Source organism: Syzygium oleosum, unplaced genomic scaffold (assembly GCF_021117445.2).
Source record: "Syzygium oleosum isolate NSW1041296 unplaced genomic scaffold, Sole_v2.1 Sole_v2.03, whole genome shotgun sequence".
Taxonomy (NCBI): Eukaryota; Viridiplantae; Streptophyta; class Magnoliopsida; order Myrtales; family Myrtaceae; genus Syzygium; species Syzygium oleosum.
Window position 1 is genome coordinate 17,855,051 of NW_026607487.1, and position 13,332 is coordinate 17,868,382.

Sequence of the window (13,332 nt, forward strand, 5' to 3'; positions counted from 1 at the left end):
TGAGAGAACAAACAAAGGCCTGCGTAATATTAAAAAGGCAATTACAGGTACGGAAATAGCATCTAAGAAAATGCTACGGCCAATAAATCATCGTATGATTCGTCGATAGCCGCTTTGAGCTTTCCGTTTACTGAAGTATATATATTAGGACTTGAAGCTTCTTCTTCTTCTTCTTCCTTTCTTTTTGGGGCGAAATATATGTCTGGAGTGTGCGTCGTTATCAGCACCAAGTGATACCAAACTGAGTTATTGTTGTGAATGTGAAATGCTAGTAGAGTCTTGTGGTCCTTCGAACTCTCTGGACCGGGAACTCGTTTTCAGGATCATTGGATCCGAATGTGTTACTCAACACCATGTTTAATTCTTCAATTTAAGAGGGAAGGAATATAACATATCATGTGTCTCTGACTCCTGTTGTGAATCGAATCACGCAATGGACATGGCCGAAAGAAATTACTCGTAATGACAGTAAAACTTTGTAGAAGGATCATACATCGACCGAGTTTCTATGTCTGTTTTGTTTGTTAATAGAGATAGAAAATACATGGAAGAGCACAGTATGAGTCAACTGACTTGCCTTGCTGCGCGCACTCTTCAGAGTCCACAGAAGGTGACAATAACGTCTGAGTATTTATGTTGTTTCTGTTGCTTTCTTTTTGTTGCTGTCATGCATCTCTCTCTCTCTCGCTCTCTCGCAGCGCATTTGGCATTTCAGTTGAATTCAATTTCCATCTTAATTTGACATGACAGGAGTGAGGAGGATTCATTAATAGAGAATAGAGTGGAAATTAGCGAAGTGGTTTTCGCATGAAAATTGATTGGAATAACTACATTGGAACTCCGCGCAAAAATTTAGAACTCAAGTCACAAAATTGGAAAGTTTATAATCGAAATGGTGTCTGTACATAGATTTAGGACCGATAAGACAATTTTCCCACATCATGTGGTCAAGATTTTCGAAGAAGAAAATCAAGATCTCTTTATTGATCGTTGGGGCTGGTCACGATTCCATCTGACCTCTCAAGCTAACCATCAAATATAGATCGATGACCACCTCAACAAAACCAAATTTTTTTCAAATATCTTCCGATAAAAGCACCTGGCTGGCAAAGTATGCCTTGCGATATTCTGACGCAAGGATTAGATGTAATCCTTGTGTTCTTTATGGCTAGACTAGCCGAGGGCTCAGGACACGGTACTTTAATCAATCATGTGATTATGATAATCGATCTTCTGTTTCCGGGGGAATATGCGCAACGCCACAATCCAATCCAATAGGATAAAACAAAGATAGCTGCCGGGGTCGATTTGTTATGTTATGTGACACCCATCACCTCCCTATTGGCATGAGATGAGATGTACATATTGCGAGGAACTTTGAGTACGACCTTCCTCGCCGTCGTCTAGCGCGTCTACGAGCGCTCGTGAACTTTTGATTGCCTTCTCGTGATCTCTCGTCTCTTTTGGAATGATTATTTGTTTGTTTTATATATATATCCCATCCCAATAATTATTAAGCCATCCATAGGCACGCCCTTCTCATTTTTTTTCCGATATCTGAATCTTTTCCCATTTTGTCCATGGCTTTTCATGAACTTGTTGCACAGGCTGTGGCTGGACATGAAGTTAACTATGGTTTTGCAAGTGGCCAATTCTAGCTTTTGTATCATATTAACGTGTATCCGGACTCCATGTTTAAGTAGGGTGATTTTGAAAAGGAGACTTTTCGAGAAAACGATTCGAGATGCTTTTACCGAGTTCGAGGTGCTAGTCCCGACGTTCCGTCACTCGCATTATTCATGCCCCGATCATCGCCGATGACGTCGACCACTCGTCCCCGTCTTGTTTGCATGAATCAATCTCGGTTTGCCTCTTGAATGGATTCGAGTTCCCAAGAACGGGAAAATTACTAAAAAAAAGTTCTAATTGACCGATTTAATCTTGGACCTTTTGACAATTTATCAATATAGTCGTTCCGATCAGTTTTGGATAGCAATGGCTGATATGGACACCGGTCGTCTTACGTGGCATGGCCAGCCGTCCTAAGTAACGTTTCAAATGTTTGGTCTAAATGTATGCAAAGGTTCCAGGCATTTTCAAAAACCTGTTGTCCTGACCAATGAGCTCACCCATTTCTCTTTCCTCTCTGAGAATATTATTGTGGTGCAAGCTAAAGACAAAACCGGTCCTTCATTTGAATCGTTTCCTCATATTGGGGATGCTGAATTTAGAAGTTATCAGTTCATCGTCATGCTTGGTGTCCGGACGTACTCCAAAACAACGAGGCAGGGGAAAAAAATAGTATACATGAAGACGAAGAGTAGCTGATGATCTACTGAATATTTAAGATGAAGAGCTTCAAAGGGAGCAGATTACTTGGTTTTGGGTATCGATTCGGAATAATTTTAAAGGCTAGCGACATCCGTCCCGCCTTTCGTTTGAACGGTAGTTGCTCTATGACTGAACTTGTAGTCTGTAAATCTTAAGTCAAAAACTTTCTAAAACCATCCATTTACCCAACTCCGCTTGTCATTTCCAATGCTGTCCACTGGTTTTTGGGAAGCTCGCTCGACGGACGTTCTTCTCCTTTTTAGCCTCGACTTTTAAGATCAATAGACTCGACAAGAACAATGTGCACTCTTGTTTTACTTGGTAAGTAATAGGGCTTGCTCAACTAAAACCAACTCTACTGCACGGTAATCTCTTCTTGGTTTTCAGCCACAAAATCATATGCGGCCGAAGAAGACTCCATAATAATTATATCAAGGACTAGAGCCGTGGAAATTTCTGGAGGTTGAAGTTAACCTGCACGATGAACGATGCATCTGAACCCAAACACTTCCCGTCATGAGCGTCCCTCGTGTTTATTACTTTCTTTTCCCATGGTTTGTTGAGCATGTGAATTCCTCTGGTGGAGCGAGCGATTTCTATTATATGATTTAAAGTGGGGAGCCACCCTAAGTTTTTAGAAAGACAAAAAAAGCGCTCTTGTCTCGACCTGCTTGTTTGCATCGTGAGGAGGGCTCGTTTCATGGCCAGACAAAAGCCAATCCTCTCTGCGCTCACGGATCGTTCCGAGATGGGAGAGTGAGAGACCCATGTACCCCCAACCCCACCCTAGTTTCCGTAAATCTTGCTGTTCTGAGGGACAAGATCTCTTGCATGTTTCTTCATGGATCTGCTACCTCTCTAGCTTGACCTGCAGTAGATGAAAATGGGTTATGGCCCTGTTAACCCCGCCGATTACCCCATCACCAAAGGCATACATGCACGTCCAGACCAGGAGTAGGTCTTGCGTCAAAGGGGAAACAAATTAAATGTTGATGGAAGTGTTGGCCAAAAAAATGTGGGAATTACATGTGCCTTTTGTGGGTTATACGTCATTAACTTAACTTATCTAACAAAACGAGTCCAGACGATAATCCATTGCTGTACGTGAAGATCGAAAGGGACTCGGCATCCATATTATAAGCCCGTGCAATAATAATTGGGGGGGCTCTTTGCGGAAGCTATGTGCGGCATGTGCACCCGATTTCAGTTGGAATTGTTGGTTGAAAGAGCTAGTTTTGTACTATTCTTGGGAACCTTTTGCTTCAATCACAACCTTCTTCAGATGCGTTTTCAACTTTCAAGTAAAAACAGCATTAGGGTTTAAGCTTATCATGTATTGATGATGGAGGTTGGTCTTTTTACAAAGAGCTGTCTTTAACCATGAAAACTGACAAACTACTCCTATTATAAACGAAAAACTTTGCTTTTCGACCGTGTACATTTGTGTTTTGTTTTCTAACCACGTCTTTGTGCTTTTATTTTATCTAATCAATTCATTCCACTTTTACAAACTGACATGGCTGTCAAACGACATCGTAATGCGACGTGGATAAAATTTTTCCGATGTGGACATCCATGTGTGTGTCCACAATGGCTGAATTTTATCCACATCATATTCTAATATAGTTCACATTGGCTGAATTTTTCTACATACTTCCACATAGGCATTCGCATGTTTTATCCACGTCATATTTTTACGTTGTCCGTCGAAAATTTGATCGGCTTTGGTGTGGAAGGGGTTTGTGATGAAAATGTCATAAAAAAAAAAAAGAGACTACAATCAGTAGAGAAACATCCACATTCAAGGAAAAGATGTAACATTAAAAAATCTAATAGAAATGGATCTGGCTTTGATCCATATGGATCCCAACAAGACAAAACCTCTCCCTTACAAAAGGGAAAGAAAATCCATGGCCTTTGATCGATAATTAAACCCTAGTACTGGATGAATTATTGCGTGTGATTTAAAATTGTATCGATTCAATTCACGAACTCCTAGAGATATTCCCTCGTTCTATAAGTCCAATCCAACCATAGCCTCCTCGCTTTCAATGCAGAATCAAAATAACACACAGTCGCGTCAAGTACCACCAAACAATCACAGCTCATGAACTTCCCCTCAAATGACAGATAAAGCATATTATCTTCGTTAATTTTTTCTTCTTTTTTTTTTTGCGTCCGGCATTTACACGCAGAACCTAAACGACAGAGTTTGGTTTGTGCAGACTTTGTCACGCCCCGAACCCCAACGGGCTCGCGACACCCCTTCCACGGTCGTATTGAACGCGACGTCCCAGGACGCGTCGCCGACCCAAACGAACTACGCAAGCGGAAGCAAAATAAAACAACCCAGACAACTAACAAGATGACAAAAGGATAGCACGAAACAATAATTTCATAACATCATAAAGCAGTCACTATTACAAAACAATAACTCCGTCTACCAAATTTAAAACCACAATTTTCAAAAGGGGGGCGGTGGTTGACAAACTTATCTCCTCTACAAAAGGTACTCAAAAGACAGGGTAAATGATCTATCTTTCAATCCCTGTGGAGCTCTGGCGGCATCTCCGAATCGATCACGGTCGCGGATCTGAAATGGTTATATAATAACCGTGAGAACGAGTCTCAATAAGCAACCCCCCTATACCCCACGTAGGCCAATGCGTACCCAGACAAGTCGTACATGCAATCTACCCCATAATATATAAAATTCGCATCATTGTACTTACCTCGTCATCAAGCCCATGCCAACTCTACACGTTAGTCACAACGTGATAATACAATAATAGTAATTAAAGAGCACATCACAACCGCTCAAACACCAACCACACTTGCACTCAATCAATCCAACTAATTCAACCAACCAATTCAATCACACGCTCAACCAGCCAATTCAATCACACTCAATTCCCATGCGTGGCCAAACATCTTTCTCACAACCCGCGCCACTGCGCCTCAGGTCCATTCTCACTGCCCGCGCCACTGCGCCTCAGGCCCACTTGGCACACCAGCCATTCATGCTTTCACACGGACCGCCGTCAACACGTCCCAAGTCCGTAGCCCTCCGATCAATCCGGGCTCAATTTCCAATGACCGACGTAAATACGTCCCGGTCCAACACACCTCTAACGGGCCACCGTCAACACGTCTCAAGCCCGCATCCATTTGGCACACCGGCCATTCATGCCTTCACACGGACCGCCGTCAACACGTCCCAAGTCCGTAGCCCTCCGATCAATCCGGGCTTATAATCGACAGGCATGCACACGCCATTCAATTCAATCAATTTCACGCCAATTGCATTAAACCATCCATATTCACAACTCACCACGTCAATCCACAAACCCGACGTTCAAGTCGGCCACGTACGATCACCCAAATCATGCACATCATTTTATCCAATCCAATTAGCACAATCATATCATAATATAATTAAATTAAATCACGCTCTAACCGTTCTAAACCCAAGACAAGTCATAAAATACCCAAAGTACTAGGTAGGGTTTAGGAAGTCACTTACTTCAATTTGGCTCGGGAAAAACCCGCACGGGCTCAAAAACGGGCCGGATGAACAAGAACGGGCCCGATGAACAGTTGTTCGAATGAACAAGAATTGGGTCTGGATGAACAAGACTGAATGAACAAGAATGGGCCCTGGATGAACAAAGACTTCGGAATGAACAAAGACGGGCCCGGATGAACAAGACTTCGAATGAACAAAGGACGGGCCCGGATGAATAGTGACGCCCCCCCTCGGCTGAACCGTACGAGCAAGGGCGCGGGCTTGGCCACGGCCCGGGGCACGCTCGGGCTGGCTGGGCAGGGTCGCCGGGGCTAGGTGGTGGCGGACGGGCCAGGCGGCGAAGCGGCTGCACGCGGCGGCGGCGGGCCGGGAGCTCGAAACGAGGAAGGCGCGGAAAGAAAACGGGGGGAAAGGGAGGTCGGGCGGCGGCGGAGGTGGCACGGCGGCGTCTCGGGTGGCCGGGCGACGGAGGACAGGCCGGCGGACGGCTCGGCAACGCCGGACCACAGCGAGGCGCAGCAAGCTTCGCTCGCGTGCTGGCGTGGACAGGCCGGACAGCGGACAAGGCCGACGAGCGGCGGTCGCGGGCGACGAGCGGCGGCACAGCTCGGTCGGGCGACGACGGCGACGGCAGCGACGGCGACGGGGCTGGAGGCGACTGTTCGGGCGAGCAGAAGCAGAAGCGGAACCAGTCGGCGAAGGAAGAAGGAAGAAGGAAGAAGAAGGAGAGAGAAGGAAGAAGAAGAGAAAGAAGGAGAGAGGAAGAGATGAGTGGATGAGTCTGACAAGGGGGGGAAAACGTGCGCAAGAGGAAAAAGGTGACCGGAGAGAGAGAGAGAGAGAAAGAGAGAGAGAGAGAGAGAGAGAGAGAGAGAGAGAACGTGCGCGGTGGAGAGAGGAGAGAGGAGAGAGAAAAATAATAAAAAAAATTAACTTCAATCAAATATTAAATGCGATCCGATGACCCAAATTCAAAACCGAAAGCGATCTACCGGTCCAAAATAAGCCTCGCATATAAAAAGGGACAAAGGTCGAATTAATTAAATCAAACTATATCGAGGGAGGTCTACTAGTCCAAATTCGCACCCGGTCAAAAACTCCTCTTTTTCCATTATTCCTGACAATCTCAACGCTGGCTACGATAATATTGACACCGTCCAATTTATTTCGTCCTGAAACTCCCGAAAATCGACTGTCAAGTTCGGGGTCTAAATAACGGCCAAATTCGATCGAGCGCGATTCTAGCGAAATCTCAATTTTAAAACAATAACCGAGAGTGATCAGTTCCCGGGCGAGATTTTACTATAAGCACACTGACGAATTACACGTTTTATAAATCCCAACTATGGGCCGAAATTCGGAATGTCACAACTCTTCCCCCCTTACAAAAATTTCGTCCTCGAAATTTACAATCCAACCCAACTATTCAAACAAATGGGGGTACTGGTATCGCATCAACTCTTCACTTTCTCACGTCGCACCTTCGGTTCCATGGTGTTCCCAAATCACTTTAACCATCGGAATTGTCTTGTTCCTCAACACTCGCTCCATTCTGTCCTCGATCCGAACTGGCTTTTCCACGTACGACACTCTGTCGTCCACGTCTATTTCCTCGTAGTTCAGCACGTGGGTCGGGTCCGGTTCATACTTTCTTAACATTGACACGTGGAAGACGTTATGAACTTGCGACAAATTCGGCGGCAAGGCGAGACGATATGCTAACATCCCAATCCTTTCCAAAATCTCGAATGGGCCTATATACCTTGGACTTAGTTTCCCTTTCTTGCCAAATCGAGATAGTCCTCTCATCGGCGAGACCTTAAGAAACACATGGTCGCCAACTCGAAACTCCAACGGTCTACGCCTTCGGTCTGCGTAACTTTTCTGACGGCTCTGAGTGTTCTTAGCCTTTCCCGGATAATCTTTACTTGTTTCTACCGATCGTTGAACCAACTCCGGACCCGTTATACTTCTTTCCCCACTTCATCCCAACACAACGGTGTTCTACACGCCCGCCATAAAGTGCTTCAAACGGCGCCATCCCAATACTCGCTGAAAGCTGTTATTATAGGCGATTCGACTAAATGCACTGTTCCTCCCAACCACCTTTAAAATCCAAAACACATGCTCGCAGCATGTCTTCCAATGTCTGAATCGTCCTTTCAGACTGGCCGTCCGTCTGAGGATGATAGGCCGTACTGAATTGCAACTTAGTCCCCATGGCCAATTGCAGACTTTTCCAAAAATTCGCAGTAAACCGGGGATCACGGTCCGAAGTGATCGATACCGGTACTCCATGCAATCGGACTACCTGCCGTACATATAAATCCTGCGTATTTTTCTAGCTCAAAATCCTTTCGCACCGCCGGAAGTGCGCCGACTTGGTCAATCGTCCACTATCACCCAAATAGAGTCGTGTCCCCTCTGGCTTCTTGGTAATCCCGTTACAAAATCCATCGTAATATGCTCCCATTTCCATTCTGGGATTTCCAACGGTTGCAACATCCCACCAGGTTTACAATGCTGTGCCTTCACTTGTTGGCACGTCAAACACTTGGCCACATGCTTGGCCACATCCGCTTTCATTCCGTTCCACCAATAGTGCTGTCGGAGATTCTGGTACATCTTCGTGCTGCCCGGATGAATGCTATAATTGCTCCTATGAGCTTCCGATAAAATCTCTTCCTTAAGCTCCAAATCATCGGGCACGCACAACCGTCCTCGAAACTTAAGAATTCCGTCCTCGGACGCTTGGAAGTCCGGTTTCCTCTTAGTGCCATCCATCTCCAGAATTTTCTGAATCTCAGGGTCCATAGACTGTAACGCCTTAATCTTGGTTTGCACTTCCGGTTCAATCATTAACGTTGCCACCAAACTGGAGAGGCGTCCTACCTCGAACTTAAACTCTGAGTCTCGCGCTTCTTCCAATAAAATCCACTCTTTGACTATTAATTGCGCGATGCTCGATTTCCGGCTTAAGGCATCCGCTACCCGGTTGGCTTTTCCGGGATTATACAAAATATCACAGTCATAGTCCTTCAAAAGCTCCATCCAACGCCTTTGCCTCATATTCAATTCTTTCTGCGAAAATAAATACTTGAGGCTCTGATGGTCCGTATAAATTTGGAACCTTTCTCCATATAAATAGTGCCTCCAAATCTTAAGTGCGAAAACAATTGCTTGCCAATTCCAAGTCGTGAGTTGGGTAGTTCATCTCATGAGGCCTTAACTGACGCGATGCATAAGCAACCACCCTTCCATGTTGCATTAGCACGCATCCCAATCCTTTGAGCGAAGCATCGCTATAAATCTCATATCCTCCCGGTCCTGAAGGGATCGTTAGCACTGGCGCAGTCGTCAATCTCTGCTTCAACTCCTGAAAGCTCACTTCGCACTTCTCCGTCCATTCAAACTTAGTCTCCTTCTTAAGCAACCTTGTCAATGGAGTGGCTATTGCTGAGAATCTTTCCACAAATCGTCTATAGTAACCTGCCAGTCCTAAGAAGCTTCGAACCTCAGTAACCGTCGTCGGTCTCGGCCAATTCATCACTGCTTCAATCTTTGCCGGATCCACGGAGATTCCTTCTCCGGAAATTACATGCCCAAGAAATGCTATTCGGTTCAGCCAAAACTCGCACTTGCTAAACTTAGCATACAGTGCATGCTCTCTTAACGTTCGTAGAACCTTTTCCAAATGTACCTCATGTTCCTCTGGGGCTCTTTGAATACACCAAAATATCATCTATGAAGACGATGACGAACTGATCCAAAAACTCCTTGAATACCCGATTCATTAAGTCCATAAAAGCAGCAGGGGCATTAGTCAGTCCAAACGGCATTACCGTGAATTCATAGTGCCCATACCTCGTCCTGAATGCCGTCTTTGGAATATCCTCCTTTTTAATCCTCAGTTGATGGTACCCCGTCCTCAAGTCGATCTTTGAAAACATCGATGCTCCTTGCAACTGATCAAATAGGTCATCTATCCTTGGTAGTGGGTACTTATTCTTAATGGTCACCTGATTTAACTGTCTGTAGTCTATGCACAACTTCAAAGATCCATCTTTTTTTCTCACGAATAACACCGGTGCTCCCCATGGAGACGCACTCGGGCGGATAAAGCCTTTATCTAGCAACTCCTGCATTTGGACCTTCAATTCCTTCAATTCAGACAGTGACATCCTATAGGGTGCTTTCGAGATTGGTTCCGTCCCTGGGGCTAACTCAATCACGAACTCCACTTCTCTATCAGGTGGCAGTCCCGGCAATTCCTGAGGAAAGACATCGGGAAAATTGCACACCACGGCTATATCTTCTAGCCTCGGCTCTCCAGCCGTCGAATCAACTACATTTGCCAGAAATCCTTGGCACCCTTCATCCAGAAGCTTGGCTACCTCGAGCGACGAAATCCAAGGGATCGAGGTTCCTCCTCGGTTTCCCACAAACTCAAATCTAGGATGTCCAACCGGATTAAATTGGATCATCCTGCTACTACAATCCATAACAGCTCTCTGTTTGACTAGCCAGTCCATACCGACAATCACATCAAAGTCATGCATAGATAAAACCGCCAAATCTATCCTTTCTTCCCTATCACCGATCACTATCTTACAATCGGGACATCCAAACGCAATCAGCACTTTATCATTCAGTGGAGTAGTAACACACAGCATAACATCAAGCGGTTTTGGCTCAATCCCAGATAATTTAACGAACTGCTCAGATATAAATGAATGCGACGCCCCCGGATCAAACAAGGCATATGCAGCATGATCACAGAGAGAGATAGTACCTGTGACCACGCCAGGCGCGTCCTGAGCCTCCCTCCTTGCCATTGCATACACCCGGCCTTGGGCCGGCGGCCTATTCTGATTGGCCGGCTGGATAGCTCTAGTTTGATTTCCATTCCGGGGCGGCGGCGGCAGGAGTGCAGGCGACCCAGCCTGCCTATTGTTGGGGCAGTCCTTCATCTGATGGCCCCTTCCGCCACATACAAAACAGACTCCGCTCCTATTTGGGCACGGTCCATTCCAGTGCCTTCCTCCACATAGCCTACATGGGACGTTCTGATAACGGTTTGGCTTCCCAATATTCCTCCGAACGGGAGGGACAAAGCGACTATTTCCTGCCATGGGCCTTTTCCCAAGTTGACGGTCATCCCTAGTCGGGGCATACCGCGATCCAGAAGCGGCGGCCCGATCCGTTTGATCTCGCTCAATTGCCTGGGCCCTTTCATATATCTCGTTATAGCCCCTCAAGTTCAATGAGATCATCTCGATGCGAAGGTCAGGTTTCCCCATCCCGGAACCTCCTAGCTTTGTCCATTGGGTCCTCCACCATTCTGGGGCAAATTTGGACAGACCTTGCAAACTCGGCTTCATGCGATCTACGACCTCGACCTTGGCGGAGTCTCATGAATTCGGCCAATTTCTGTTCTCGGGCACTTTCCGAGAAATACTTGCTGTTGAAGGTCTCGGTAAAAACGGTCCAATTTGGGGCAGTACCAGCGGGGAACACTTGACCCTCCGGTGGCTCTCCACCAATCGGCATTTTCTGAAGGCCGGTAGGACCGCTAGCGTTACCTTCTCTTCCTCGCACACCCCAAAGACCTCAAAAGCTTTCTCTAGCTCTTCTACCCATCTTGGTGCAGCCTCGGGGTCACCTCTCCCATCAAACTTTGGGGGTTTCAACCTCAGAAACTGTTCGACCAGCTTGGACATTGGCCTGATCGCATTTACTCGCACTGGACCAGGATTTCCACCAATTACATTATTCCCTTGATCTCCATTATTCCCAACAATCTCGCTGGCAGCTGCAGCGGCGACATTAGCACTTCTTTCCCCCGTCTGTCTACCTGATAATATTCCCGCATCCTCTAGCGCCCTCCACATTTCATCTACCCTGGGGTCCCCCATTAGTTCAGCTAGAGGGACTACGCGACCTCGACCTCGACCTCGACCTCTACCTCGACCTCGGCCACTCATCTTATTGATTCTCACAAAAGCTCACCTGCTAAAATCCCACACAGGAATTAAAAACCTAGGCCAACTATACCAGTCTAAGCCCTAGGCAGTGAATCACAACACAATTCACTAAGCAGGCAGCCAATCACAATCGACAACCAATCACAACCAACATAATTCGTGCATTTACCTCAAGTCCTGACGCACCTGCACCTTACACATTATTGCATAAAAATCACTTAGCAAATCACAATCACACAGTCGGGGGTACGCATTGCACACAAATCTCCCTAATTGGCTACCCCAAAGTCATCGCTCCTTATCACTCCAGGTTTCGACCACTTGGATCGAGCTAACCTTGCTCTGATACCAACTCAACGGGGATGTCACGCCCCGAACCCCAACGGGCTCGCGACACCCCTTCCACGGTCGTATTGAACGCGACGTCCCAGGACGCGTCGCCGACCCAAACGAACTACGCAAGCGGAAGCAAAATAAAACAACCCAGACAACTAACAAGATGACAAAAGGATAGCACGAAACAATAATTTCATAACATCATAAAGCAGTCACTATTACAAAACAATAACTCAGTCTACCAAATTTAAAACCACAATTTTCAAAAGGGGGCGGTGGTTGACAAACTTATCTCCTCTACAAAAGGTACTCAAAAGACAGGGTAAATGATCTATCTTTCAATCCCTGTGGAGCTCTGGCGGCATCTCCGAATCGATCACGGTCGCGGATCTGAAATGGTTATATAATAACCGTGAGAACGAGTCTCAATAAGCAACCCCCTATACCCCACGTAGGCCAATGCGTACCCAGACAAGTCGTACATGCAATCTACCCCATAATATATAAAATTCGCATCATTGTACTTACCTCGTCATCAAGCCCATGCCAACTCTACACGTTAGTCACAACGTGATAATACAATAATAGTAATTAAAGAGCACATCACAACCGCTCAAACACCAACCACACTTGCACTCAATCAATCCAACTAATTCAACCAGCCAATTCAATCACACGCTCAACCAGCCAATTCAATCACTCAATTCGCATGCGTGGCCGAACATCTTTCTCACGACCCGCGCCACTGCGCCTCAGGTCCATTCTCACTGCCCGCGCCACTGCGCCTCAGGCCCACTTGGCACACCAGCCATTCATGCTTTCACACGGACCGCCGTCAACACGTCCCAAGTCCGTAGCCCTCCGATCAATCCGGGCTCAATTTCCAATGACCGACGTAAATACGTCCCGGTCCAACACACCTCTAACGGGCCACCGTCAACACGTCTCAAGCCCGCATCCATTTGGCACACCGGCCATTCATGCCTTCACACGGACCGCCGTCAACACGTCCCAAGTCCGTAGCCCTCCGATCAATCCGGGCTTATAATCGACAGGCATGCACACGCCATTCAATTCAATCAATTTCACGCCAATTGCATTAAACCATCCATATTCACAACTCACCACGTCAATCCACAAACCCGACGTTCAAGT